This window comes from Herpailurus yagouaroundi, unplaced genomic scaffold, assembly GCF_014898765.1.
Source record: "Herpailurus yagouaroundi ecotype Mexico unplaced genomic scaffold, PumYag 201, whole genome shotgun sequence".
In the NCBI taxonomy this organism is placed as follows: Eukaryota; Metazoa; Chordata; class Mammalia; order Carnivora; family Felidae; genus Herpailurus; species Herpailurus yagouaroundi.
This window is the reverse complement of record NW_024412432.1, coordinates 6256375-6282787: the sequence shown is the minus strand read 5'-3', so window position 1 is coordinate 6282787 and position 26413 is coordinate 6256375.

Sequence of the window (26413 nt, the reverse complement as noted above, 5' to 3'; positions counted from 1 at the left end):
GCTCGAAGGTGGTTCATGCTGGAGGGGAGCCTGAGAAGAGGAATTCCACTGGGTTTGGTCATACCAGACCTGGATCTCACAACCATGTCATAGAAAGCGCGATAGATTCTTCTGGAAACATATTGTCCTGTTGAAGTTCAGAGAGAGTAGGGTGTAGAGCAAGGTTTTCTTTTTGCAGGATTGGACATGGCCATTGTCAACCACTCTTATAAGAAAGCAGGACCTTGGGGTGCCTAGGTGGTTTGGTCGGTTTAAGCATCTGACTCTTGATTTCGACTCAAGTCGTGATCTCATGGGTTTGAGCCCTGCATCGGGCTCTGTGCTGACAGTGGGAGCCTGTTTGGGATTCTCTCTCCCCCCCCCCCCCCCCCCGTCTCTCTCTGCCCCTCCTCCATCTCACACACACTCTCCCTCTCTGTCTCTCTGTCTCTCTCTCTCAGAATAAATAAACTTTAAAAAAAGAAAGAAAGAAAGAAAGAAAGAAAGAAAGAAAGAAAGAAAGAAAGAAAGGACAGACAAGCAAGCAGAACCTGGAGGAGAAAAGGATGCAACTCTCAGTCTCGGGTAAGGTGAGGAGGGGGAGTTCTCTTCTCTTGTGCTTTTATGGATATGATGCCCTTGACTCTAAATAAGAGAGGTAATTGAGGACGCCTCTTCTGGGAAAAGTAAGCTTGTACTGTCTACTTGATGCATAAGAAGGATGAGGCAAGCAGGAGATCCCGAGGGAGACTGTCAATGAGCTCTGGAGAATTATATCTGCTGTCCAGCTTGGGTTTCTTTATTGTTGTGTTTCCATTTTGTGAACCCCAGGCCCTCACAACACCCCTTTTAGACATTAGGGCTTGATTTCTGCATTTACTGAAAGAAATTCAGAGAAAGGGTGCATTCCTGGGGCAGAACAGGACCTCAGAAAACAGTGGCAGCTGGAGAGCAGTCCAAGGGCCACAGGGGAGCCTCCAGCAGCAGCCAGACCCTCATGAGTGACTGAGGCAGCAATCAGCTGTGAAAACAGTATCATGGGGCACGAATCAATTCCATGGGAGTCCCAGAAATGCTGGTGAAGAGGAAGCTGGTGGAAGAACTGGGCTTCCTAGAGCCAAGTGGATAAGAACTGAGGCACCATCGGTTTGGCAATGTAAAGAAATGTGTCTTTAGTGTGTCATTTAAAACAGGTGAAACCTGGAAATGTGAACTATATCATGTAGGAAACAAAGGCTTGGTTACTGGGGTTTATTCTTGCTCATTATGTTGTCAGAGGAATGAGAAGGGGCTCATACTCTGCTTGAAAATTGGGAGTAAGCCCCAATGGAGAGGAACATTCTGCTTTCGTTCTGTAAATTTAGAGACACAATGTAACACTCTCCAGCTAATTAGCTACAAAACACTGAAATCAGTGTTCATGCTCTGAATCTCAATACAGGTCACTCCGTTTGTGCATTCACACCGTCTTCTTGATTATCAGATACCTTTGCAAATAGCACAGCAGATGTTGCCTCTCACAACTTCAACGAGGCATCTGCTCCAATCATTCGTCGCCTCTCGCCCATTCAATCACTAAGCCCCTATATTTGTCCTGACATCTGGGGGCTGGCTCTTTGCCCATTCAACAAAGTTGAGTAACACTGAGTTATTTCTTGGACTAAGTTGGGATTCAGACTTGTAGGGGGTTTGTGTGTGGAGACCTGAAAAATTATGTCTGAATGCTCCCTAATGAGGTAAATATTAATTTTGCCCATAACCAAACTAAGAGTGATTTTCTCTGGGTGACAGGCATAATAATTTTTTTTAAGTTTATTTATTTATTTTGAGAGGGACAGAGACAGTGCAAGTGGGGGAGGGGCAGAGAGAGAGAGAGAGAGAGAGAGAGAGAGAGTCCCAAGCAGGCTCTGCACTGCCAATGCAGAGAATAACTCAGGGCTCAAACTCATGAACCATAAGGTCATGACCTGAGCTGAAACCAAGTCGGATGCTCAACCACCTGAGCCACCCAAGCACCCCTAATAAATTAAAAAAATTTTTTTTAAGTTTTTTTTTTTTTTTTTTTTTTGAGAGAGAGAGAGCGAGCACTAGTGGGGGAAGGGTGGAGAGAGACAAGGAGAGGGAGACACAGAATCTGAGACAGGCTCCAGGCTCTGAGCTGTCAGCACAGAGCCTGACATGGGACCCAAACCCATGAATTGTGAGATCACGAACTGAGCCAGTCAGACGCTTAACCCACTGAGCCACCCATGTGCCCCTTATTAATTTTTTAATTAACTCATTTCTATTTCCTAATTTAAAAAGTGAACAGATATAATTTATGATAATTAAAGAAATTATCGCTATTTAGGAAATTCTAGTCAAACCTAACTTTCTCAGTCCTTTATTCCAGTCTTAACATTGTCGAAAGAGATGGGTGGGTGGTATGGTGGCTTATCTTTAAGATGGTGACCAACAGTTCTTTCCCTCCCTACATGTAAAAGATATTCTCCATTCAAAGGTGGAGTGTTTTCCTCTACCTTATTAAATCTAGGCTGGCCCGTGGCCTGCTCTTGACCAATAGAATACGGTGGAAACGATACTATTTGACTTCCAAATCATAAGCTTTGCAAAGCTCCTGTTGAGAATATTTGAATGCTCTCTCTTGGGGATCCAGCCACCCGGTAAGCTTTCTGTCTTGAGAACACCGTGCTGGAAGGAAGCCTTGTGGGGTACCAGCCATGGGGACAGGCTGCTTGAAGGTCCCTGCTCAAGCAGCGCCCAGCTTTTCCAGCTGAGGCACTGGACATGTGAGCACAGAGACTTTCAAACGACACGGTTTCCAGCTATGGTTTGACAGCAACCAAATGAGAGACCCCAAGTGAGGATCACGCTGCCCAGAGCCATGAGAGGTGATAATACAGTTGTTTTACTTCACTAAGTTTTCTGGGGTGGTTTGTTATACAGAAATAGATAAATGGGACACTTTAAGAAATAAACTGGGGTTGCTGTTTGTATTGTAATTAACATTCTCAGTCGCCTGTTAATTTTCATGATAAATGATGGTAGCTTGAAGAAATGCTATGATTTATGTTTTAAAATTGTATTTGACTGGAGGGCACCGAGCTCATTGATTTAACGTTTGGAATGAATTCAGATTTGGAGATATATATCCATACATATATAGTACATGGAAGAGAGCGGAGTATGTCTCCTGTTTATAAGCAGCTGTTTGTGTGATTTTATTTGAAAGAATACCAAAAGCTGCCCTGAGGTTTTTCCTTCCCTCATCCTGAAATACCCCCATTAATCCACTTTTACCGTATCTTCTTAGGGAGGGTAGTACTTAAGTTTTCTGGGGACCCCACAACACCTGGACCAGTCAGTCAGTGCGATCAGCCAGTTGAGCTTGGAAGGGAAGTCCTGAAGGTGTAGATCAGGGGACGGCTGAGTTTTGAGGGAGCTGTGAAGGGTCTGAGCATGCGTGAGAAGCTAGTGTGAGGTGTCTGGGTGACCTTTAGGCACTGGAATGAGGCTGGGGATTGAACAGCTCTGAAACAAACCTTTCTAGCTTCCAAACTCTGTGCAGACATAGTTACTTACAACTAGTCTTTTTTTTGAGCACCTTCTATTCTAGGTACTGTGGTCAGTACCTTTTAACCCTATCACGACCCTATAATAGGACAATCTTGAAAATGAGATGGACACTGTTTATAATTATACTTTTAATCACTATAAAAATACTCTCTAGGCTGGAACCATCCCAGGCCAATCTGGACATACGGTCACTCCATCTATGAAGGAAATACACTTAACACCCTGATTCTACAGATGAGGGAACTGAGGCTTCAGGAGGTAAAGTTACAGGCCCGAGGTCACATAGCTAGGAACAGGATTTGAATCCAAATAGCCTGGCTCCTTAGTCTACAATTCCTGCCACCATAGCCCATACACATTATTGACATAGCTTTTGTTTACTGCAGAAGTCACACACTGGCAGTTCATAGGCGGCATTTGGTTCACAAATCTGTTTTGTTTGGCATTACAATGATTTACAAAAAATCAACTTCAATGCCTTGGAGCGAGGCAACAGTGTGTTCCAGTTCATCTTGTAGATCCCCTCTGTACTCTTGTTGCATCTGACTCTCACAAGTGTCATCTCTGGAAGTAGCTCCTGAAGTAAGTCATTACCTGGCGTCCTCCAGTGTTACACTGCCTACACCTGCTCCCTTCTGCGCACAGGCTGACTGTCTCTCATCCACTGGCCCCTTTGGGCTCTCTCTTGCAATACCACCCATCGCTCATCCCTCTTTTTTCTACTTGTCTCTCACCATCATGGGAGAGCCTATGCATGGCTGGACTTCCCACCTCTGTCTCAGTGTACTCGTGTATACAAAAACGTTCCCAAAGTTTAGCTGGGTATGACTTCCATCTAGCTGGGTATGACATGATCAAAGTACAAGTATCCGATGATCACTTGGAAACACCCCTGTTAATTTATGAATTACTAGTGAGAGGTAGGTAGTGACTGTTCAAAATAACAGTAAGCCTTGCTGAGCATTTACTTACTAGTTTCAAGTTAAGATTAGAAAAGCTTAAGCAGATACCGCATATTTTAAGGTGCTTATAAAAATCGTATGGGTTTTTGAAGATGTATTCCATAAGGAGTTTTATGCATTTGAGGACATTCATTTATATAGCTAATCAAAGGTGTCAAAGTTTTTAGCAGGTTAAAGATGGTCAAATCATTCTGTGAAACCAAAGAAGAAAGGGTAACAAAATGTTAGAGGAGGGCGCACTTAGATTTCAAAAGCAAAGTTTTATTTTGCAATGATGAAGATGGACAGAGAACATCTTCCTGATGAAAGAGAAGAGTGATTGAACATGAGCAGAGAGGAAGGACTCACGAAACAGAAGCACCAGAGACAAATGATCACCAAATTCCAGTCAACACGAGAGAGTGTCACTTGGGAGATACGTCCCACAGCTCAGAGCACTGCAAGGAACTTGGAAACTGTTCTCATCCTTCAAACCCTCTGATAAAAATACACCTTTCCTACTGAAAGAAGACAGCTTCTTTCATGTTTAGTTCTGCCAGTGACCATCAACCGCTCACAGGAATGAACAGTTTAACAGAATCTGTTTAAACTTCCAGAAATCTGTATTTAATTAAAAGCTTGTCCAAGAATTTGATCATTGGATTAATCAAGGATTATGTGTGAGGGGAATGAGATTTTTTAAAAAAAATTATTATTATTATTTTAATTTTTTATTCATTTTTGCAAGAGAGACAGAGCAGGAGTGGGGGAAGGGCAGCGAGAGAGGGGGACGCAGAATCTGAAACAGGCTCCAGGCTCTGAGCTGTCAGCATAGAGCCCAAGGTGGAGCTTGAACTCATGAACCGTGAGATCATGACCTGAACCAAAGTTGGATGCTTAATCGACTGAGCCACTCGGGTGCCCCAAGGGGGTAATGAGATTTTTAATTTGCTTGAGCTGCTGGTCTCTTTAAATATATAATATATAGACAAGTAAAATGTGTGGATTTTTATTAATAGCTATTAAGGTCTATCAGAATGAGCGGTGCTATCCCAAGTGTAGCCACTTAGTATCTATCATGTGCACACGTCAGCAACTGACATTCCATCTTTGGGTTTCAGAGATAATATAGACAGAATAGGGTTCTTCTTTTAGGGACTCCATTTATATTGGGGCCGGGAGGAAAGGACGCTGGTGGTAGACAAAGTTTCTTTTCAGACTTCCTAGTTGGGGAAGGAGTTCAAGGTTTCTATATACTGACACTGATGCTGTATATGTCCAAATCAGCAGTTGGTAAAAACTTCTGAATTAGATCAGATGAGCTCTGGGATGTCTTCTGGCTTGGAAATTCTGGGTTTTAAGTGGCTGATCAGCCATTTTCCCCATCTGCTCTTCCTTTGGGCCATTTTCTCCCAAGAGTCATCTGGCTGCCAAGGGGGATTTCACGTTCCAATCACAGTTGAGGTCAAGCTTGTTATATTAGCTTAGTTCTGGCTAACTGATTTCACATTACTAGGAAGGCTTCTATAAATACAATCAGGAGGGACAATTCCTCAAAATATTTTATCCAAGTTTGTCCCATGGAACTCATATAGAATATGATTTTCTTTGGACCAGATAGCCTGCGTTAAAGAGGATAGTTCTGAATTTTGACTTCTCTTTCCCTCCCTAATTTCCAAATGTCTTTCATTGACACAGTTTTTGATTCTCTAAACTCAGCCCTCTCCACACCTGAACCTCTCTGTTTATAGTGAGTACCTGTTGTTTGCCTGACTAGATTAGTACACTGGTACTTTGAAAATACCACCTTCCTTTGAAAAGTTCTCTCTTTTAGAATTTAAACCATGAACATCAAATTGGTGCTGCCACGTTTTTAAAGCTCTTACCCTCTTGAGCTGCTTATTGGTCCAGGGGTGAGCAACCAGCCTATCATGGACCAATTAGAACCTTTCCCCAAACCTTTTTAATTGGGGCCAGAGAGTCATGTTTTCTTTGATGGCAAAGTTGGAAGAGGTCAGTCTGGGATCCGCCGTATTTATGTTTCCTGACCTGATTCAGCCACTTTTAACCTGCCTGACACTTTTAAAGTCCATCTGACAGAAAGAAACCAACACTTCAAGAGAAACAGACAGACAGACAGACACACACACACATACTCAGAGTACTAATAGCAGTGGAGGCTTAATTTTAGGGTCTTGCTCCTCTGCCTTTCCTGCTGTTATAAAAATCCTCCTACTAAATATAAACTAAGGTCATTCAAGGTGAACTTCTGAGGCTAATAACTAACGGTGATAGTAGACACTGATAGCATTAAATCCTCCAAGTTAAGAGCATGGCTTCTGTAGTCATATTGTTTTAGGATCAAATCCTGGCTCCCCTCAGTAACTGTGACTTTGGGCAAGTTACCGGGTTAACTGTCTAAGCCTGTGTGTTTATTTGCGAAAGGGATGATATGGGTCCCTACCTCATAGGATAGTAATGAGCGTTACATGACATATTGTTTCAATTCCTTACGCTACATAATAAACCATCTCAAAATGTGGCGGGTTAAAATAATAACTATTTTCTGCTGATGGTTGTGGTGAAATTCAGGCATAGACACAGCCAGTCTCTGCTCCGTGTGGTATGGCTATAATGATTCAGTTGGACCAGAGCATCCAAGATGGCTCAAAAGTGTAGCTACAAAGGCTGGGGACGGGCTGAGTCTCCCTTCATTCCTCTCAGCCTCCAGCCCTCTCTCTCTCCCCGTGATCCTTCTGTCCATCAGGGCAGTTGGACTCTTTTACTTGATGGCCAGTTTCAAAAAGCATGAGAGCAGAAGCTTCTGTATTAGTTTCCTATTGCTGTGGTAACAAATTACCATAAACTTAGTGGCTTAAAACAACACAGATTTATGATCTTACAGTTCTAGAGATCTGAAGTCTGAAATGGGTTTGATAGGTCTAAAATCAAGCTGTTGGCTGGTGTTCCTTCTGGAGGCATTAGAAGAGAATTTGTTTCTGCAACTTTTCCAGATTTTGGTGGCTGCCTCCATTCCTTGGCTTGAGGCCCCTCTGTCCACTCTCAAAGCCACCAGGGTAGCATCTTTCAGTCTCCTTCTTTCTCTGCCCTTTGCCCTCATCATCATGACTCTCCTGCCTCCATCTTATAAGAACTCATAGGATTATGTTGAAGAACTCATAGGATTATGTTGGGCCTGCCTGAATAATCCAGGACAACCTTCCCATCTCAGCTTCTTAAATCAGTCACATTGGCAAAGTTCCTTTGCCATGTAAGGTAACTGTTCACAAGTTCCAGGAATTAGGGTGTGGACATCTTTGGGAGTGGGGGAGAACATGATTCTACCTACTACAGTCTACCCTCTGGCTCTCAAAGGTTCATGCCTCTCCCACATGCATTTACTCCATCCCAGTTTCCCCCCAAAGTTTCAACCCATTACAGCATCAGCTCAAAGTACAAAATCTCATCTAAATTTTTTCAGCTGAAAAGCCCCAAATTCCATCATCTAAATAATCTAAGTCAAGTATGGGTGGGACTTGAGTATGATCCATCCTGGGGCAAAATTTCTCTCTATTTGTGGACCTATAAAACTAGAAAGCAAGTTTTCTGCTCCCCAAATACAATGGTGAGATGGGACCTGGCTAATAGCTATGGAGAATCCTGTTCACATAGGGAACAAAATGGAAGGCAAAACAGAGTCACCAATATCAAGCAGTTTTGTAATGCAACTGGGCAGGCTCTGTTGGGTTTCAAAGCCTGGGATTCATCCTTTGTGGCTTACGACTCCACGTTCTGGGTTCACGGCTCTGCCTTTGGAGTCATCCTTCCTTTTTCACAAAAGGTAACACATATTTGCAGCTGAATAATTTTTTGTTTTGTTTTGTTTTAAAGCCCAGGGCAAGCATGCCCTGCCCGTTGTCCGCAGTTGCAGTGGCAAAACCCAGCCTGCCTGAAATGGACTGTGGGTGTCCTGTGCCGTCTCCCCTCGCTGTGACCCTGGCCCATCCCCAACCCTCACATTATGAACCAGGACAATTTGTGGTGTATCTGGATTCCACTGCTGGAGTGCAGGGCAAGCCTTGATTCTTTTTGTGTGTGACAGCTTTATTGAGAGATACTTCACATGACCTAAAATTCATCCATTTAAAGTGTGCAATTGAATGGTTTTTAGCATATTCACAGCGTTGAGCAACTATCACCACAATCAATTTTAGAACATTCTTATCACTCAAAAAAGAAACCTCATTCTCTTTAGCAGCTACGTCCATTTCTTCCCACCCTCATTCCTAGGAAACTTACTAATCCACTTTCTGTCTCTATAAACTTCATCAAAAAGTTTTGTCTACTCAGGGCATTTCATGTAAACAGAGTCATATAAGATGTGGTCTTCTGTGACTGGTTTCTTTCATTTAGCATGTTTTCAAGACTTATCCATGTTGTAGCATTGAATCAGTATTTCATTTATCGTTACTATTGAATAGTATACCGTGATACAGATACACATTTTATTTGCTCATCCATCAGTGGATAGGCATTTAGGTCACTTTCACTGTTTGGCTGTTACTTTTTTTTTTTTTTTAAATTTTTTTAATGTTTATTTATTTTTGAGAGAGTGACAGAGTGTGAATGGTGGAGGGGCAGGGAGAGAGGGAGACACAGAATCCGAAGCAGGCTCCAGGCTCCGAGCTGTCAGCACAGAGCCTGAGGTGGGGTTCGAACTCCTGAACCATGAGATCATGACCTGAGCTGAAGTCGGATGTTTAACTGACTGAGCCACCCAGGCGCTCCTGGCGCCTGTTACTATTCATGCTGCCATAAATCTTCATGTACTGGTTTTGTGTGGACATAGGTTTTCATTCCTTTTAAATATATACCTAGGGGTGAAATTAATGAGTCACATGGTAACTCTATATTTAGCCTTTTGAAGAACTGCCAGACTGTTTTCTAAGGCAGCTGTGCCACTGTCCATCCCTGCCAGCCGTGTAGGACAGTTCCAGCTTTTCCACATCCTTGCCAACAATTGTCATTGTCTGTCTTTTCTATTAGAGTCATCCTAGTGGCTGTGGAGTGGACCTAACTGTGGTTTTGATTTCCATTTCCCTGGTACACAGTGATGGTGAGCATCTTCTCATGTGACTCTTGGCCATGAATTATATCTTCTTTGAAAAAATGTCTTTGCCCACTTTTGGCAAATCCTTTGCCCACTTTTCCATTGAGTTGTCATTTCAGGGAGTTATAAGAAGTTTGTGTTTTTGTTTTTCTAGATATTCTAGATACAAGCATCTTATTAGATACATGATTTGCAAATATTTTCTCCCATTCTGAGATAGTCTTTTCGGTTCTTTGATGGTGTCTTTGCAAACACAAATATTTAAAAAAAATTTTAAATGTTTTTTATTTATTTTTTGAGAGAGAGAGAGAGAGAGAGCATGAGCAGGGGAGGGGCAGAGAGAGAGGGGAACAGAAGATCTGAAGCGGGCTCCATACTGATAGGCTAACAGCTGTAAGCCTGATGCAGGGCTTGAACTCACGAACTGCGAGATCACTACCTGAGCCCAGCTGGATGCCCAACCGACTGAGCCACCCAGGTGCCCCAAGGAAGCACAAATACTTTTAATCTAGATGAAGTACAGCATAACTATTTTTTCTTTTGTTGCTTAAGCTTTTGGTGTCATATCTAAGAAAGTGTTGCCTCACCCAAGGTCTTGAAAATTTACCCCTATGTTTTCAAGTCCTTAATCTTACCTGTTGGAAAGCATAGCCCTTTGGACACATTAAGCTGACCACCACAGCTTCTCAAGGCCTAGCCTCTGAAACTGGACAATGTCTGTTCTGCTGCATTCGGTCGGCCAAGGCAAGTCACAGGGCCAGGCCAAAGTAGGTATAGAAGGTGACTTAGACTCCCACCTTTTGATGGGGATAGTGGCAGGAATTTGCAACCCTTCTGAATTTATCACACACCTGTATACAATACCTAGAACATACTTAGCACATGATGAACAATCCATATATTGTTATCATCTCAAAACTACTGTTAACTATGACGATATTGTTGAATCTGGATAACAGGAACACAAATATTTATTAAAGTATTACTTTGTGTATGTTTTACAGTTGGTACAATGAAACATTTTTTAAAAATGGCTATTTATTTAATCTTTTCCTTTTCCTTACTTCTTTTAAAATCTTTGTTCCCTGTCTTTTTTTTTTCCTTTTGTCTCCCAACTCACTGATGGTTGTATTTTTCTCTGTACTAAGTTAAGAGTTTGCAGGATTGATAGGTGCATTGAGATAACTGTGCTTATGGAGAGGGAGAACCAGGCAGCGAGGGTGAGGCAGAGGGCAAGGCCATTGGTGAAGACACACCCCAGAGCAGAAGTCCTGTGAGAAGAACGGCTAGGCTTGCACTACTGAAAAAAGGAGGAGGTTGTGTTAATCACGATGACCCCTGACTTGGCCTAGTGTCTCATGTTTTTTTTAAAGTCAATTCTCTATTTTGACTTCCAGGAAGGTAAGATATTCTAACATTGGCTTTGGTTTCTAAGCAAAGAAGCAAGGTGCGGGGGTCGGGCTAAGGCAGAGATGGGGAGCACAAAAGGAAGAAAATGGAGCATGAATTTAACACACACAGTATCTGGCATTCGGTTGTCAGGGGTCTCTGAGCAGCATGTCCATAGGCCTGGGGAGCTCAATCCTGGCGTCTCATTACTGAAAAGGTACAGCGGGTACAAGGACTAAGACAACGTACTCATCTTTCTTTTCCTCTTTGCTACCTAGTTATCTTTTTAGACCCTTCCTGGGACATTTGCTCAGTTATCTTTCAGTCCTTTTATTGACTATTTCTTTTCTGCTATCGTTTGAAAAGTCCTAAGATCTCTTTTCAGAATTTCTTGGAATCTTTCTTTGTTATGATAATCTGCTCCTATTTTAGGGATGCAACCTCTCTTAACTCTCTGACGATGTTAATGATGGTTCTTTTGAAGTTTTCGGCTCTTAGCTTTCTCTCTGTTCCTCTAAATTATTTTTTTCTGTTTGTTTTGGTCTCTTATCTTTCATGATAGTGGCTTTCGTCATCTAGATGATGATCTTCGGTGGTCACTTCAAAGAAGGGGGTAATAAAATGATAGGAGGCTGGTGGCTTTGGGGTTTTGAAATTTTGGCCGTTTCATTGGAGAATCCCCACTGTCGGTATCTTGGAGTCTTTCCTCTTGGGCTGGTCAGATCCTTCAGAAAATCACTGAATCTTTGCACTAGGCCAGAGCTCCCAATAGGATTTTCTGCAACAATGAAAGTGGGCTGGATCTGCCCTGTTTGACATGTCTATTGAGCACTTTGGTTTTTTTTAAAGTTTACTCTTTTTTTCTAAAGTTTATTTATTTATTTAGAGTGCAAGTGGGGGAGGGGCAGAGAGAGAGAGGGAGAGAGAGAATCCAAAGCAGGCTCCATACTCAGCGCCAAACCTGATGCGGGGCTTGATCCCACGACCGTAAGATCATGACCTGAGCCGAAATCAAGAGTGGGCACTTAACCTGACCGAGCCACCCAGGGATCCCTTTATTGAGCACTTTGAATGTAGCTAGTATACCTGAGGAACTGAATTTGAAATTTTAATTTTGTAGTTAGTGACACCACTCCGGAAGTGTCCTGAGAGGCTCTGGCATGTAAACGTTCATTTAATTCACCTGTTTTCAGGACAATACTTCCGTCTTCAATGATATCTGGTGTTCTTTTCCAGAAAAGAAAGCCTTCCATCTTGCTAGTGTTGGAGAGAAGGGTCACCTGCCTGGGCTGAACACAGGGTGTGACTTCTTTAACATCTTGGTATTAGCCTCACTTTCATGCTGTCAGTTCCCTAACCATTTGGGATTCTATCTTGGTTTTCTTCATGTTAATTAGGACCAGGATTTTTGATTTTCTGTACCTGTCATGCTCATCCCTCTGGTTTTTAGCTTCCAAAATTCTGTTACTGATGTTTCTTCTTCTTTTTCTTTGTCCTTGTGGGTGTGTAAAAGTAAAAAAAAAAGTCCTTTAGTGTCATTTTAATGGGATTTTAGGAGGGAGCAAAAATGGATGAGTGTGTTTATTTATTTTTTTTTTTTATTTTTTTTTTCAACGTTTATTTATTTTTTTGGGGACAGAGAGAGACAGAGCATGAACGGGGGAGGGGCAGAGAGAGAGGGAGACACAGAATCGGAAACAGGCTCCAGGCTCTGAGCCATCAGCCCAGAGCCTGACGCGGGGCTCGAACTCACGGACCGCGAGATCGTGACCTGGCTGAAGTCGGACGCTCAACCGACTGCGCCACCCAGGCGCCCCTGGATGAGTGTGTTTAATCTCCCATCTTAAGTAAGACATTCCTAAGTGACCTATTTTAAGAGTTGTTCTACTGAACATTATGATCTCATCTTATCTCAGAATTTTATAGAGTCCTAAGATCGCACAACACTCTTGTCCATCCACTTTGCTTTGTCAGTGTCTCTGTGAGTGAGTAGAAAGCAGAAAATAATAACAGAGGTAAGGACAAAAACTACCAAATATTTGGGCACATATAATCCTCCCAGCAACTGTATACGGTAGATACTATTATCACTCACCCATTTTCCAGATGAGAAAACCAAGTTTTACGGTTAGCTTGTAGAAACGGGGTTTGCACCCTAATCTATTAGATTTTAAAGCCCATGCTCTTAATCAATGAACTATCCTGGTGTCAGAAAGCTTGGATTAGAATCCCGGGTCTGACACCTTAGTCAAGAAGAGCTAACATTTATTGAGTACCAGGAATTTTCTAAGCACTTTATTATGTTATTTCATTTAATCCTTACACCCACCCTCTGAAATAAGTACTGTTTTGTTCCTGTTTAACGGATGACAAAAACTGAGGCACAGAGGAGGCTCAATAAACCGTCCAAGGTCACACAGCCAGCAAGTGACAGAACTTGACCAGATAGAGCCGAGTGGGGGCTTATTAGTAAAATGAGGGCAATGATACCTGCTGTATCCAGCGTCTGCTCAGCTGAGTTACTGTGAGCATTGGGTATAACACGTGTGAAAATCATTTCTAAGCCCGTCTACAGAAGGAGGGCATAGTTGCTCTCCTTCTCAAGCAAATAAATACTTGAATCCACAGAGATTAACTGATGCTACAGCAACCACCCTCAAGAGGCAGGGCACAAAATCAAATCCTTTTGATCCCTGGTCAGATAGCCTGATCGCGAAACCCTTATTATCTCCCAGAAATATTTATTTCTAATCCCATCTCAACGGTGAAGATGAGGCTCAGATTTTCAGAAGTTGAAACCATCTTTTCTTTCTGGAAGTTCTACACTTTCTCATAAATATACCAAAGCAGAACTCCATCTGTATGGGAATAGAGCCCAAGAGCTACCGATGCCCCTGTGTCTTCAGGATCACACTGTGGTGACACTGTCAGCCACATCCCCACTTCGCATCAACATTTTCTATTCAGCAGTTCTTCCCCTGGGTTCTTGGGACATAAGCCTTCAGCCCAAACAAAACCCCCTCCCCCAAGGGCCGGTCCCATTTCTGAAGTCGGCAGGGGTGCCCGCGGAGTTGTCCTTTGAAGAGCCGTCTCTCATCTGTTCATCTCCCATTTCGGGAGCCGCAAGATGTGACATGGGTTTGTGTGACATCCTTATCATAGATGCCATCAGATACTCAAGCACGTGTGCCTACTGGTCTTGTGGTTTCGGAACTTATTAGGCGTTAATAACATTAAAAAAGAACATTTCTTCCAGAAATAAGCCTTCTAAAAGGTCAGCCTGGCTTTTAATTAAGAGTGAATCTTTTTTGCAGGTTAAATTGCGAGTCCAAATGGCTCCGTTGAAGGAATCCCACAGCACTCAATCCTGCAGTAATTAGCATACAGGAAGGCTCAATAGGGTTGAAAGTTCCTTTTTCTTTAATGAGAAGAAAGTTCCTGCTTGTGAAGGACACTCACTGCGGCTTCTGACTCAGAGGGGGCTGCGGCAAGTGCTGTGTCTTTCCAACCTCTCACTCTGCCCCTGTCTTTACCCTCTTTTGCTCCCATATTGCTTTCCTTTGTTTGATGGCCCTCTCCTCCTCTCCTCACCAGGAGAAAGAGACTGGAGATCTTTTTCCTCTGCGTCCTGTGGAAAGTACCAGAGTCTGCATGTGGCCAAGGGGCATCCGGAGGGCTTCATTGTCAATTCCAGCTTGGAGTGCTGACCTACTCCTGCTGCAAAATTTTCTAGGCATCTGTTTTAGTCCGGATTAATCAAGATGCAAGCCCTGCCTTTCTTTTTTAACAGAGAGAGGGAGAGAGAGAGAGAGAGAAAACAGTCCTCAGCATCATAGCTTATGTGGGCAAGAAGATCTGACCAGAGTTTGATAACATTGCTTTGTTTTCATTGGTACACAGTGACACTGCATTTTTGTTTATAGTAATGAGGTCAAATTGCCTTTGTTAATGAATGTGTATGTGTAAAAAGAGTGACTCAATGTCAAGAAAGATATTTAATAATCCGTTGCTCAGGGAGTGGTGTTGTGGATGGCCCAAATCATGAGGCTGACATGGGAAGAGTCTGTAGGTGTGACGAGACCTCGTCAGTTGGTCAGTGGGTGAAGGAAGCTGGGCACGCGGAGGTTGGGGAGGGAGGGCAATGGCTGTTATTTTGCCCACAAAGGTAACGTCTGCATTTCCGGACGCTGCGGGCCTTCAACAGGCAAAGGATGGCGATCATTCCATGGAGCACTTCTCTCGTAGAGTTGCGTTTTGAAGGCCATGAGCTGTCTTCCCGGTCCCCCTTTGTTCCCTGCTGATCACTGCAGGCTTATGCTTGCTCTATTTTGCGTATGGGAGAAAGTAAGTGACATTCCGGGTAACTTCATGCCGATTTAGATGCAAACACCCCCGCCCCAGGTGGTCCCCAGTCATAGTGGCCAAGCTGTGTCCCCTTACTTGATCATTCAGGTCTGCTATATCAGCAAGGTATGACTCCTGTGTGCAGACCCCAGGAGTGACACAGCTCATTTGCCCTCCTGTCTCCTGGGGGCCAGCTGCTTCTCTGACTGAAGGATAAGCACTCATGTACTGTGCCTGCTTCAGACACAAGTTAAAAGCATTGGCGAACCAGCCGCAGGAACAACAAGGAGACAGACCTCTCGGGCACCTCCTTCTTCCCCCTGCACAGCTGGGCATGCTGCTCAAACAGCTGCTGTGGGGCAAATGGCTAGCCAGAGATACTTTTTCTTTTCATAACTTCTGTAGCAAAGATCCTTCCAGAAAACTTTATACATATTGTACAGTTTTGAGGCCTGGGTTTTTAGCCATTCCGTTAGAAGGTGATTTTTTTTTTTCTTAAAACTTTTTTTTCTAGGGAGGGGTGAGTCAGTGTCCTTTGCTTAGCAACCAGGACTTTCAGTCTAGAACAGCCTCCTTCTAGTATCCTTAGAGATCACCACTGCTGTGGGCACTGGCTGGCCTCCACTTGTCAGTGTCCACTCCACTGGCCTCCACTCATCCTGATTCCTACTATCCCACCAATAGGCTTCAACCAAAGACTAAATGACTAGTAGACAAGTACTCCAATTCTTTCATTCCCAGGAGGGAGAACTCTGAGGCATGTGTAGTACATTGGCTCCCAGGATTTTCTCAGCAGGACTAAACTATTCACATTTGAATCCTTGTCTCAAGCTCTGCTTCTGGGGGTAACCCAATATCAGACATTTATATATGGCTGGAGTAAACGAAGTCCTCCATTATAATCTTTAGGATTCTTTTTTATTCACTAAGATACAGTATCTATGTATGGGCATTACCATCAGGGGTTGTCATCAGGTAAGCCCCAAGATGTTTCACTATAGCAAATATTTGGGGTAAAACTTGTAACACAGGACACAAAAAGTAGTCCAACAGCAGGCCCAGATGGTGTGAAGAGAAAGGACTCCTGATGAACAGGATTCTGCCCATGGACCCAAGCTGTCACTGACTTCTTTCAGCTCTTGCTGATCCCAGATGTTTATCTTCATGAAGCCTGATTCTGAGGGGCCAAAGCAATCAGATGTATTTGAGAAAGAATGAACTTTCGTCATGTGGTTTTCTCAGCTCATGGGTGGCCAACTTGACAAAGTGGGAAGAGAAAACCATGTTGCAGCTTCTAAAGAGAAGTTGGGGGGTATGGATGGGGACTTAGCTAAGAATCAGTTCATTTCCCAGTGGATTTATCTAAAGATCACTACTCTAGCTTGCTAGAGGGGCTGAAACTTGGAGCCACCAGGCGTAGCCAGCCTGTGGTATCATGCATACCCCTGTTTCCAGACTTTGCTTGTCATTCTCCTGCCACCAACCCCTTCATCTTCATCACTTTCTTTTTCATTAATATGTCTTTAAAATTTTTTTTAATGTTTATTTTTGGGGGGGAGGGGCAGAGAGAGAGGGAGACAAAGAATCCAAAACAGGCTCCAGGCTCTGAGCTGTCAGCACAGGGCCCAACATGGGGGTGGAACTCACCAACCATGAGATCATGACCTGAGCTGAAGTCCGACGCTTAACTGGCTGAACCACCCAGGTGCCTCAATATCTCTTTTTAAAATGTTTATTTTATTTTTGAGAGCGAGAGAGTGAGCATGAGCAGGAGAGGGGCAGAGAGAGAGAGGGAGACAGAGAATCTGAAGCAGGCTCTGCAATGTCAGCGCAGGGCCCAATGTGGAGCTCGAACCCACAAACCATGAGATCATGACCTGAGCCAAAGTCAGACACGTAACCAACTGAGCCACCCAGGTGCCCCTCCATTGCTTCCTTTAAGACATGGCTCAAACATTGCCTCCTCTAGAGGGTCTTTTGTGAAGCATATCTGTTTTTAAAATGAAGATGTATATTGTCCAGACTGTGAAGGATCTGAGATTTTATACTTCTTGCAAACTAACAGTTAGCCTAACACAGTTTCATCGATGCTGGCAGAAGACAGGAGACTCTGGGATCAGAGACAAAGGACTTTATTACTCACAGTAATCTGGTAGCCAGAGTGTTGTCATCTGATTCCTGAGCCCTGATTCCTACAGGGAAATGTGAAGAAGGCAAAATATCACCTATTGATTGCATTATAGGAGAGGAACATTGAGCTCAGGAAGCCTGAATCATTTTCAGTAAGCAGTATGTGTCTATTGCTCTGGAGGGAGACAATATATCTTCTAAAGGCTGTTGACTATTCAAAGATATGCAGAAACATGAGAGATCCATGGCAAATTGTCTCCATCATAGATCAAACTGAGAGGACTGTTACAATTAAGTCAATAAGCTGTGCAGTGGCCAAGACCATCCCTCGCATGAGTTTGAACCCTATTAACTAGGATTTTAGTTACATTAGTTAGATGACCTTGGGCAAGTTATATAATTGATCTGTGCCTCAGTTTCATCATTTATTAAATGGGAAAAGTGGCACCTCTTAGATGCTTGTGAGAATTAAATCAGTTACTATTTGCAAAGTGCTTAGAACAGTACCTAGAATGTAGAAAATACTGTGTTTGTAAAGTAAAACAAGAAATAGAGATTAGTCAATGCATTCATTCCCTGGTGGCCTGTGTCTAGGACCCATGTCCTCTGTATCATTCTCATCAAACTGACTGAAGCACTTCAGCTAAGAAATGCAGTATGTGATTCACATCAACTTGGGAAACCCAAGGGCATTTCCTCAGGATAACCCATGTAATGGGCATACTCAACATGGGAGAATAAATTTTTAACAATGATTATGTGTCAGGGCACCTGGGTGGCTCAGTTGGTTAAGCGTCCAACTTCGGCTCAGGTCATGATCTTGAGGTTCGTGAGTTCGAACCCTGCACTGGTCTCTGTGCTGACAGCTCGGAGCCTGGAGCCTGCTTTGGATTCTGTGTCTCCCTCTCCCTGCCGCTTCCCCGCTCGCGCTCTCTCTCTTTCTGTCCCCAAAATAAATAAACATTAAAAAAATAAAAATGAGGGGCGCCTGGGTGGCTCGGTCGGTTAAGCGTCCGATTTCGGCTCAGGTCATGATCTCACGGTTCCTGTGTTCGAGCCCCGCGTCGGGCTCTGTGCTGACAGCTCAGAGCCTGGAGCTTGCCTCGGATTCTGTGTCCCCCTCTCTCTCTGCCCCTCCCCAACTCACGCTCTGTCTCTCTCTGTCTCTCAAAAATAAATAAATGTTAAAAGAAATTTATAAAAAAAATAAAAATGATTATTGTCATGGAAGGTCCTCCAAATATTAAAAATAGAACTACCGTATTATCCAGTGATTCCAGTTCTGTTTACTTATCTGAGGGAAACAAAAACACTGACTCAAAAAGATACCTACATCTTCATGTTCCTTGTAGCATTGTTTACAATAGCCAAGACATAGAAACAGCCCAAATGTCCACTGATAGATGAATAGATAAAGAAGCTATGGTGTATATAACGGAATGTTATTCGGCCATCAAAAAAGAAAGAAGTCCTACCATTTGCCACAACATGGATGGACCTTGAGGTCATTATGCTAAGTAAAATAAGTCAGGCAGGGAAAGACAAATAGAATCTAAAACAAAAATAAAAAAAAATCTAAAACAAAAAATAAAAAACAAATTGACCTCCTAGATACAGAGAACAGATTAGTGGTTTCCAGGGGTAGGGGTGGGTGATTTGGGTGAAGGGGGGGTCAAAAGGTATAACTTTTGAAATTTTATATTTCAAAATGTTATTTATAAAATAAACAACTTTATTTTTTATTTATAACTTTATTTTTTTAACTCCCAGTTACAAAATAAATAAGTCCAAGGGATGTAACATACAGCGTGGTGACTATAAATATAGTATAGTATATTTGAAAGTTGCTGCAAAAGTAAATCTTGAAAGTTCTCATCACAAGAAAAAGAAATTTGTAACTGTGTGGTTATGGATGTTACATACACTTTCTGTAGTGATCATTTTGCAATATATACGAATATCAAACCATTATGTTGTATACCTGAAACTAATATAATGTTATGTCAATTATATTTCTTTTTATAAAATTTTTAAAATTAAAAAAATTTAATTTTAGAGAGGGACAGATGGTGCAAGCAGAGGAAGGGCAGAGGGAGAGGGAGGGAGAGAGTCTTCAGCAGGCTCCATGCTCAGTAAAGAGCCCAAAGCAGGGTTCAGTCCCATGACCCTGGGATCATGACCTGAGCCAAAATCAGGAGTCGTATGCTTTACTGACTGAGCCACCCAGGCACCCCTTAATTATATTTCAATTGAAAAAGTGATTATGTGTCATGAATGTTGTCCTCTGTTTATACAGAAGTCACAAAAAAATAGACCTATCCTACAGATGAAGTATTTCTTAAATGAAGTGTGATTTTTTGCCTCTAAATTTCCCTGGCTACTTACTTTTCTGATATCCCTTAAGGTGAGGTGTATATGTGTGTGTGATCACTCCCAGTAGACTCTAGAAGCTTCTCAGGGGTGGGGGCCCCTGCTCAGACTGATTTGGTGGAGCTAGCATGACAGGTGCTAACATCATGTCTGGCATAGAGCAAAGGCTCAGCCACTCTTGGCTCTAATTGGAGAAGAGTCAACCGGTCTTCATAAGGGGCTCCCTGGCCTGGGGGCTGCAATTTCCTGGAAGCCAAAGCTGTGCCACTCAACTTGGGGACACCCTCAGTGTGGACACCCTCAGTGTGGACATGCCCAAGGCAGGGAAGGGACAGGATGGGAGACTTTTCAAAGACAAAACCGAGCAGGCCGACAGAATCTGGTTAGTTTATTTTGTACCCTTTCCCCCTGTTAGTGTAACATGTGTGGCAAGTCAGGTGACTGTGGGGGACAGAGTCAGTCTGTCTCTGTGGCCTCAGATCTTAACTCAGAAATGGAGCAAGTGGCTCCCGTAGTGCTATCTGGTGAGCAGAGGGTTCTTTTTCTGACAAAGCCAAGTTTGGACCAGTGCCAAGGCCCATGGTCAGGACACAAAATACAAAGAACATTTCTCCAGCCTGCTGCTGTGTGGCTGTCTACACACAGTGTGTATTTAAGGCAGGACTGAACAAAGGTTCAGTGCATTGCTTTGGGTTCTTTGTGCCGTTTCACGGACAGTGGTAGCTGGGGGGTAAATGGCCCGACACAAAAGTGCCCTGAGTCAGCTGGGAAAGTGGTGAGCAAAGCAGGGCGCTCTAATCTCAGGCCTTCCAATGGCCAATGAATTAGGAAGTGTGGGGGTGAAATTCAGGTGGCAGGTGACCCTGTGGTCTTGGGCAAGTTTCTTCAGTCTGGTTTTTTGGGTCTCCATTTGGAAGAGGAGACAATATCACTGGAATATCATAAACCATGATGGCAGCTGACTCTGAAAGAACTGGGGGAGGCTTCCGCAGAAAGCAAGGCCAAAGGTGAGGGTGGAGGAAACCAGAAGGCCATGATGGGGGCCCGCTGTGGACCTGTGGGGAGAGAAGTGGTGGCTATGGTGAACGAGAGCTGCAGAGCATGAAATAGATTTTCCACCCAACAGCCTTTCCCAGAGGAATGGGGAGAGGGTGAGGAGACCCCAGAGTGGGAAACATGGGAGATACAGCCAAGGATTGGGGAAGGGAGGCAAAAAGGTGTTCTTGAGGCTGCAGCTTTTTTGATGCTGAGTGAATATTCTCTTAAGCTTGCAGAAGTGTCTGGATTCTTATAGATTTTACATGCAGTCTCTTCTTTAAGGGAAGTTCAGCAGGAAAATGAAGCCCTCTGAAAGAAACCGGGTAATCACACAACTTTCACAAAATTGTAAGAGATGTGTGAAGGATATCCCTCCTGATAATGGAGGGAATTAGCTCAATGGTAAGTAGACAAGGAAAAGGAAGACAGGAGGCCTGAGTCATAAGGGTCCGGATGAGGGGATAGAAGGGTGGGAAGAAGATAGAATCTCCTGAAGATTTTGGGGGTGTCCATTTGTGCCCTGCTAGGGAGCAGAGGCACATGCTTCTGTTTTGGAGTTGTAAGTGGTACAAAATGAGATCAGGAGGGCAGGGAAACACTCTAGCTGTGAAAGGAAGACCTAGGAAGATAAGTTCCTTCCAGGAACTCAGAGAATCAGTAGGGTGGACTAAGGTGGCAACAGTGGTCGGTAGGAAGTAGTCAGTAGTGGTCAGATCTGGGATGTGCCTCAAAGGTAGAGGCTAGAGGATTTGCTGATAGATCCCATGTGGGGTGTGAGAGAAAGAGAAGAGTCAAGGGTGACAGTACGGCTTTTGGTCTGCATGTCTGCATCAGAGATGGTTATTTACTGGACTGAAAAGATTTGGAGAAGAACCCAGAGTATGGGATATCCTAGTGGAGATGTCATATGGGTGGTTGAATAAGGGGGTCTGGAATTCAGAGGAAAGATCTGGGCTGGAATGAAAATTTGGGAATCACTAGCATGTTGCTGGAATGTAAAATCCGGGAATTGGATGATATCACTTGGGCTTGGGTGTAGGGAGGGAGGAAAAGAGCTTGAGGACGGAGCTCCAGGGCCATCCACCATTTATAGATCCACAAGACGAGGAGGATCTAGCAAAAGAGAGCAGTTCTCTGTGTTTTCGTAAATACAAATAGAGCAGAAGCCCCTTTTTAGTACAGGTATTTGTAATCAGGGCCTGTGCCTATTGAGTAGCCCGACTTTAGCCTCTTAGAGTTTGAGAATTCAAAGAGACACTGCTCATCGCTTGGACCTGTGTTTTCCACAGCCAGGTCATGGATGATCTGGAAATCACTTTATTGTATCCTGACCAGCATTTAAAAAAAAGTGAACTAGAAGACTTCAGAATACTGTGTATAGTAAGGGTAATTATTATTATTGTTGTTGCTGAAGCTATTGTTTCAGAGGGGTGTGTGTGTGTGTGTGTGTGTGTGTGTGTGTGTGTGTGCTGGTCACCATGAATTTTTTTTCTTGTTTTTGGTGCTCAACTGCACCAAATTCGACTAATTCTAATTCTTGGTTTGTGACATCACATGTTGACACTGGTACCTGAATAGCACTCCTTTATTTTATCCATCATTTAGCATTTTAATTTAAAAATAATATATGGTCACTTGTAACCAAGAAATTTCTGATAATCTCAACTACCCTCTGTTCCCCTTCCCAAAGCAACTACATCCTTAGTTTTGTGTTTATTTTTCCCTTTCCCCTCCCCACCCTTTTTTTGTTCTGTCTTCCTATCTTTCTTTCTATGCATAAACAATACATTATTTAGATATGCTTTTCTTTTTTCACTGTTTTGTGGAAAATTTCAAATACGTAAAAAAATCAAAGGAAATAGTACAATAAGCCCCATGTACCCATCTCTCAGCTTCAACAATGACCAACTCACAGCCAATTTTGTTTCATTTCTACTCACTACCCCATTTTGAAGCAAATTCCAGGTAATATATCGCTTTATCCATAAATATTTCAGCATAAGACTTAAAAAACAAAATCTTTATTGCATCTAAAAAATTTAATAATAGTTTTAAAATATGATTAAATATTCCATCCTTTCCAGAGTCTTAATTGTCTAAAGAATGATCATATTTATGAAAAAAAAAATTGAACTCTGACCTGATAATTAAGGATATTGAGAATTGATTATTTTGTTTTAGATGTAATAAGATGTTCGGGTTGGGAGTTGGGGTTATTTTTAAAAGAATATACATATATATTCATATGTATATGCATGTATTCAGTGTATATGATATATCTGTACTGAAATACGAACGAAATGATATGATGTCTGGGATGTGCTTTAAAATAATATGGGAGTGGCAGTGAGCAGGTGGGATGAGCTAAGGTTGGCCATGAATTGATTATTACTGAAGCCGAGTGCCAGGTATATGGGGTTTATTAAACTTCCCTATGAAGTTTTGTGTATGTTAGAAATTTTCCATAGGAAAAAAAATGAATGAGAAGGACGCAATACTGAAACAAACATTCAGGCGCATAATTCCTAATGCACGTATGTGAGTTTCTTCAGGGTATAAACTTAGAATTGCAGCTTCAGCCCCACTGGATAGCGTGAGGTTGCTGCCCAGAGTCAAGGGCAGCTTTTGACAGAGTCCAGTCAGAAGGCCTGTCTTTGCGGACAGTGAGTCCATCGCTGTGTTGGGCCTTTCTTACACCTTCGTGGTAACTCTGTCCGGCGCGAGGAAGAGGGATGTGTGGGTCCGTGTCCATACTCCTGAGAATGATGTAACTGTGATAACATGCAGATGGATCAGACCCGCCATTTCTGGAACATGAATACTTGCCTTGATGTGCCTATTATTTGTTTTCCTGCCTTTGAACCCTTTTTGGGGGGTATAAGACTCACCCAGTTTATGAAAACCTATATACATCTGCTGTTTTCATTTGGTTACAACAGGAATACATGTTTATTTTAGAAATTTAAGACATTGCAAATAAATCAAAGGGAGAAAATAACATCGGCCTAACCTACCGTAGCTGTCAGTATTTGGTGTTTACTCTTTCAGCCTTTTTTCTTTGTTAATACTCTACATTCTATTGAAATGTTCTGTCTTCATTTAAGACATTTTTCATATTATTAAACGTTCTTTAACAATATAGTTTTGGATGGTGGCTTGGTATTTTGTTGTCTGCAAATGACATAATTCATTTAAATAGTTTCCAATTTTCAACACTTAGACTATTTCCAAAATTTCCCTATTTCTTCTCTTTCCCCTTATGCTCATTTTGAAGAAGGACTCAGCACTTCGACTTGTCTCCAAAAATAACAAACCCCACTTGTGATGATCAGACACAAGTGTACCCACAGGGAGACGCCCAGCACGCACAACACAGTGGAAACTCAAGATTGTTAGCCATTTGATATTTGTGTTTTTTTCCCTCCATTCTTCTTTCCAGATAGTAGCCTCTTCTCTCTTCCTTTTCTTACCTGGACATCGTTTCCAAATGTCCCCTATGATGTCCAGAGTTTAGAGTTATTCATCTCTTCACACTCCCTCAGCAAGGAAAAAAGTTCTGCCGTCAGCGGTAATAACCATCTTGAGACAGCAATTCATGGGCCATCTATTTTCACTGAAATATGTCCCTTGAAAGTTTCACCAAATGATTTATCAAAGTATTATACGATCCATAACTATGTCCTTGAGATAAATTCTTAGGGATGGAATGACTATATCAGAGAGCATAAAAAATGCGAAGACTTTTGATGACTGCTAGGAATCAGAAGTGTTGATTTGCTTTCTGCTGGGGCTCCTGAGTGAATGCTGGCTTGACTGAGGTAATTAACAAGCACAGATTCGGAGTCCTGTTTCTCGGGTTCATCTGTCACTCTGTTTGCTACTAGCTTTCTCAGCAGTAGTGCACCAGTCAGAGTTCAGTCAGTATGGAACCACTGTGAGTGGTACAGAAAAAGGGATTTGTGACAGGGATTAGACTATGAAGTTGTGGAAGACCTAAGAAGGTCAAGATCTGGAAGGAGATAGGTTGGAGGATCAGAGAGAAGTCACCAAGCAGGGACCGTGCTGGGCAGCTGTCTAAAGGGTGGCCTGAAGTTGCTGTAGGTCAGTAGGGCAGGCACTTGGGAAGAAAAGCTGGTCACAAAGCAGAGGAAAATGGACAAGTAGAACAAATGAGGACACACTGTATTTGTCTTTTCTTGCATCTAACTCCATTGATGCTGGGAACCTGTAGAAGTGGGTGCCTTTTGCTATGGAGCTATACACAGGCCTGACCCAAGACCAGGAGAAGCTGCAGGAGCTGAAAGGGATGCATGCCCTACCACTGTCCCAGGCTAAAGAGATGAGCCAACAGATCAGCAGGATGTGCGAACCTATACCAGCCGCTATGACCTGGCATTCATCTTCCAAGCCTAATGGCTGCTGTTTAACTTGTGACTTCTAAATCTCATGCAAATTCCTCTTGTGTGCAATCCTAGCTTGGAACTGCATGGGGAAAGGACTTTCGGGAAGCATAGTTCTAGCTCGGCTAAGTTGACACAGAGTAAAATGACCACAAATAGTGCTTGGAGACTCAGTGGTGCCAGGATGGAAAGGTGAATCTAGGGGATCTGGCAAGTATTTACTATCTCCCGGGGAAGTAGAGATGGGCCGGGGTAAGGGCTAGCAAAGTCAAAAAGCTCAGCTGATGGATTTTTCTGTAAGATAAAGTTTTCCAGAAGTCAAAACAATATCTGCACTGAGGACAAAATCCTGCAGAGAAATGTTATACTTCTGAGTCCAAAAAGGAATTACTGAACCAAAGATTCTCAGGTCTGTTGCCAAAGGTATTGGAGAGCCAAGCATACATAGAAAGACCATGCATTTGTATCATTACCCTGAAACAGACTTAGTAAGTATCCTGAGCTAATCTATGTATGGACGTCTATATAAAAGAAAATATCTCCTATCAGTAATAAGAAGCTGTTGATTGAAGAATTTATACAGTTATGAGTTTAACTTGTCTATAATAGCAATTCCTCCCACCATCCTGAGAACCTGCTGTATTCATTGGTGTCATAGGATATTTGTCATTTGCTCCAAACATAAGCAACAAAAAGTCTGCTTTATAATATTAAAGAATTCAAAATTGTACACTACTAAATATTCCTGCTTTGGAAGAGACTTCCAGTGGTAAACACAAAAATTTTCAGAATTGTCCTTGACAGTGGTGGTAGAGGCAGTGTGATAGAAAGGGGTGGAAAGACAGAACTAGAATAATATAGGTGGTAGAATTTAAAACGACTCCGTCTTGCATCCTTTTTCTTACTATGGAGGTTAGGTCCCATACTACTTCTAGTATCAGTAAAGACAGATATTCCTGCCTAAAGCACTGCCTGATTCTTTGATGTTTTCTCAAACATCATTTTGCTCGATAGTACTGAGTTTTATCATGGGGAGTCCTTGAGAAAATTCCCTGAAGGAGTCAGCCATTCTTGGTACAGCTCTGGAAAGATCTTTTTTATTCTCACACCAAGAGAGAGGACCTCTAGATTATCAC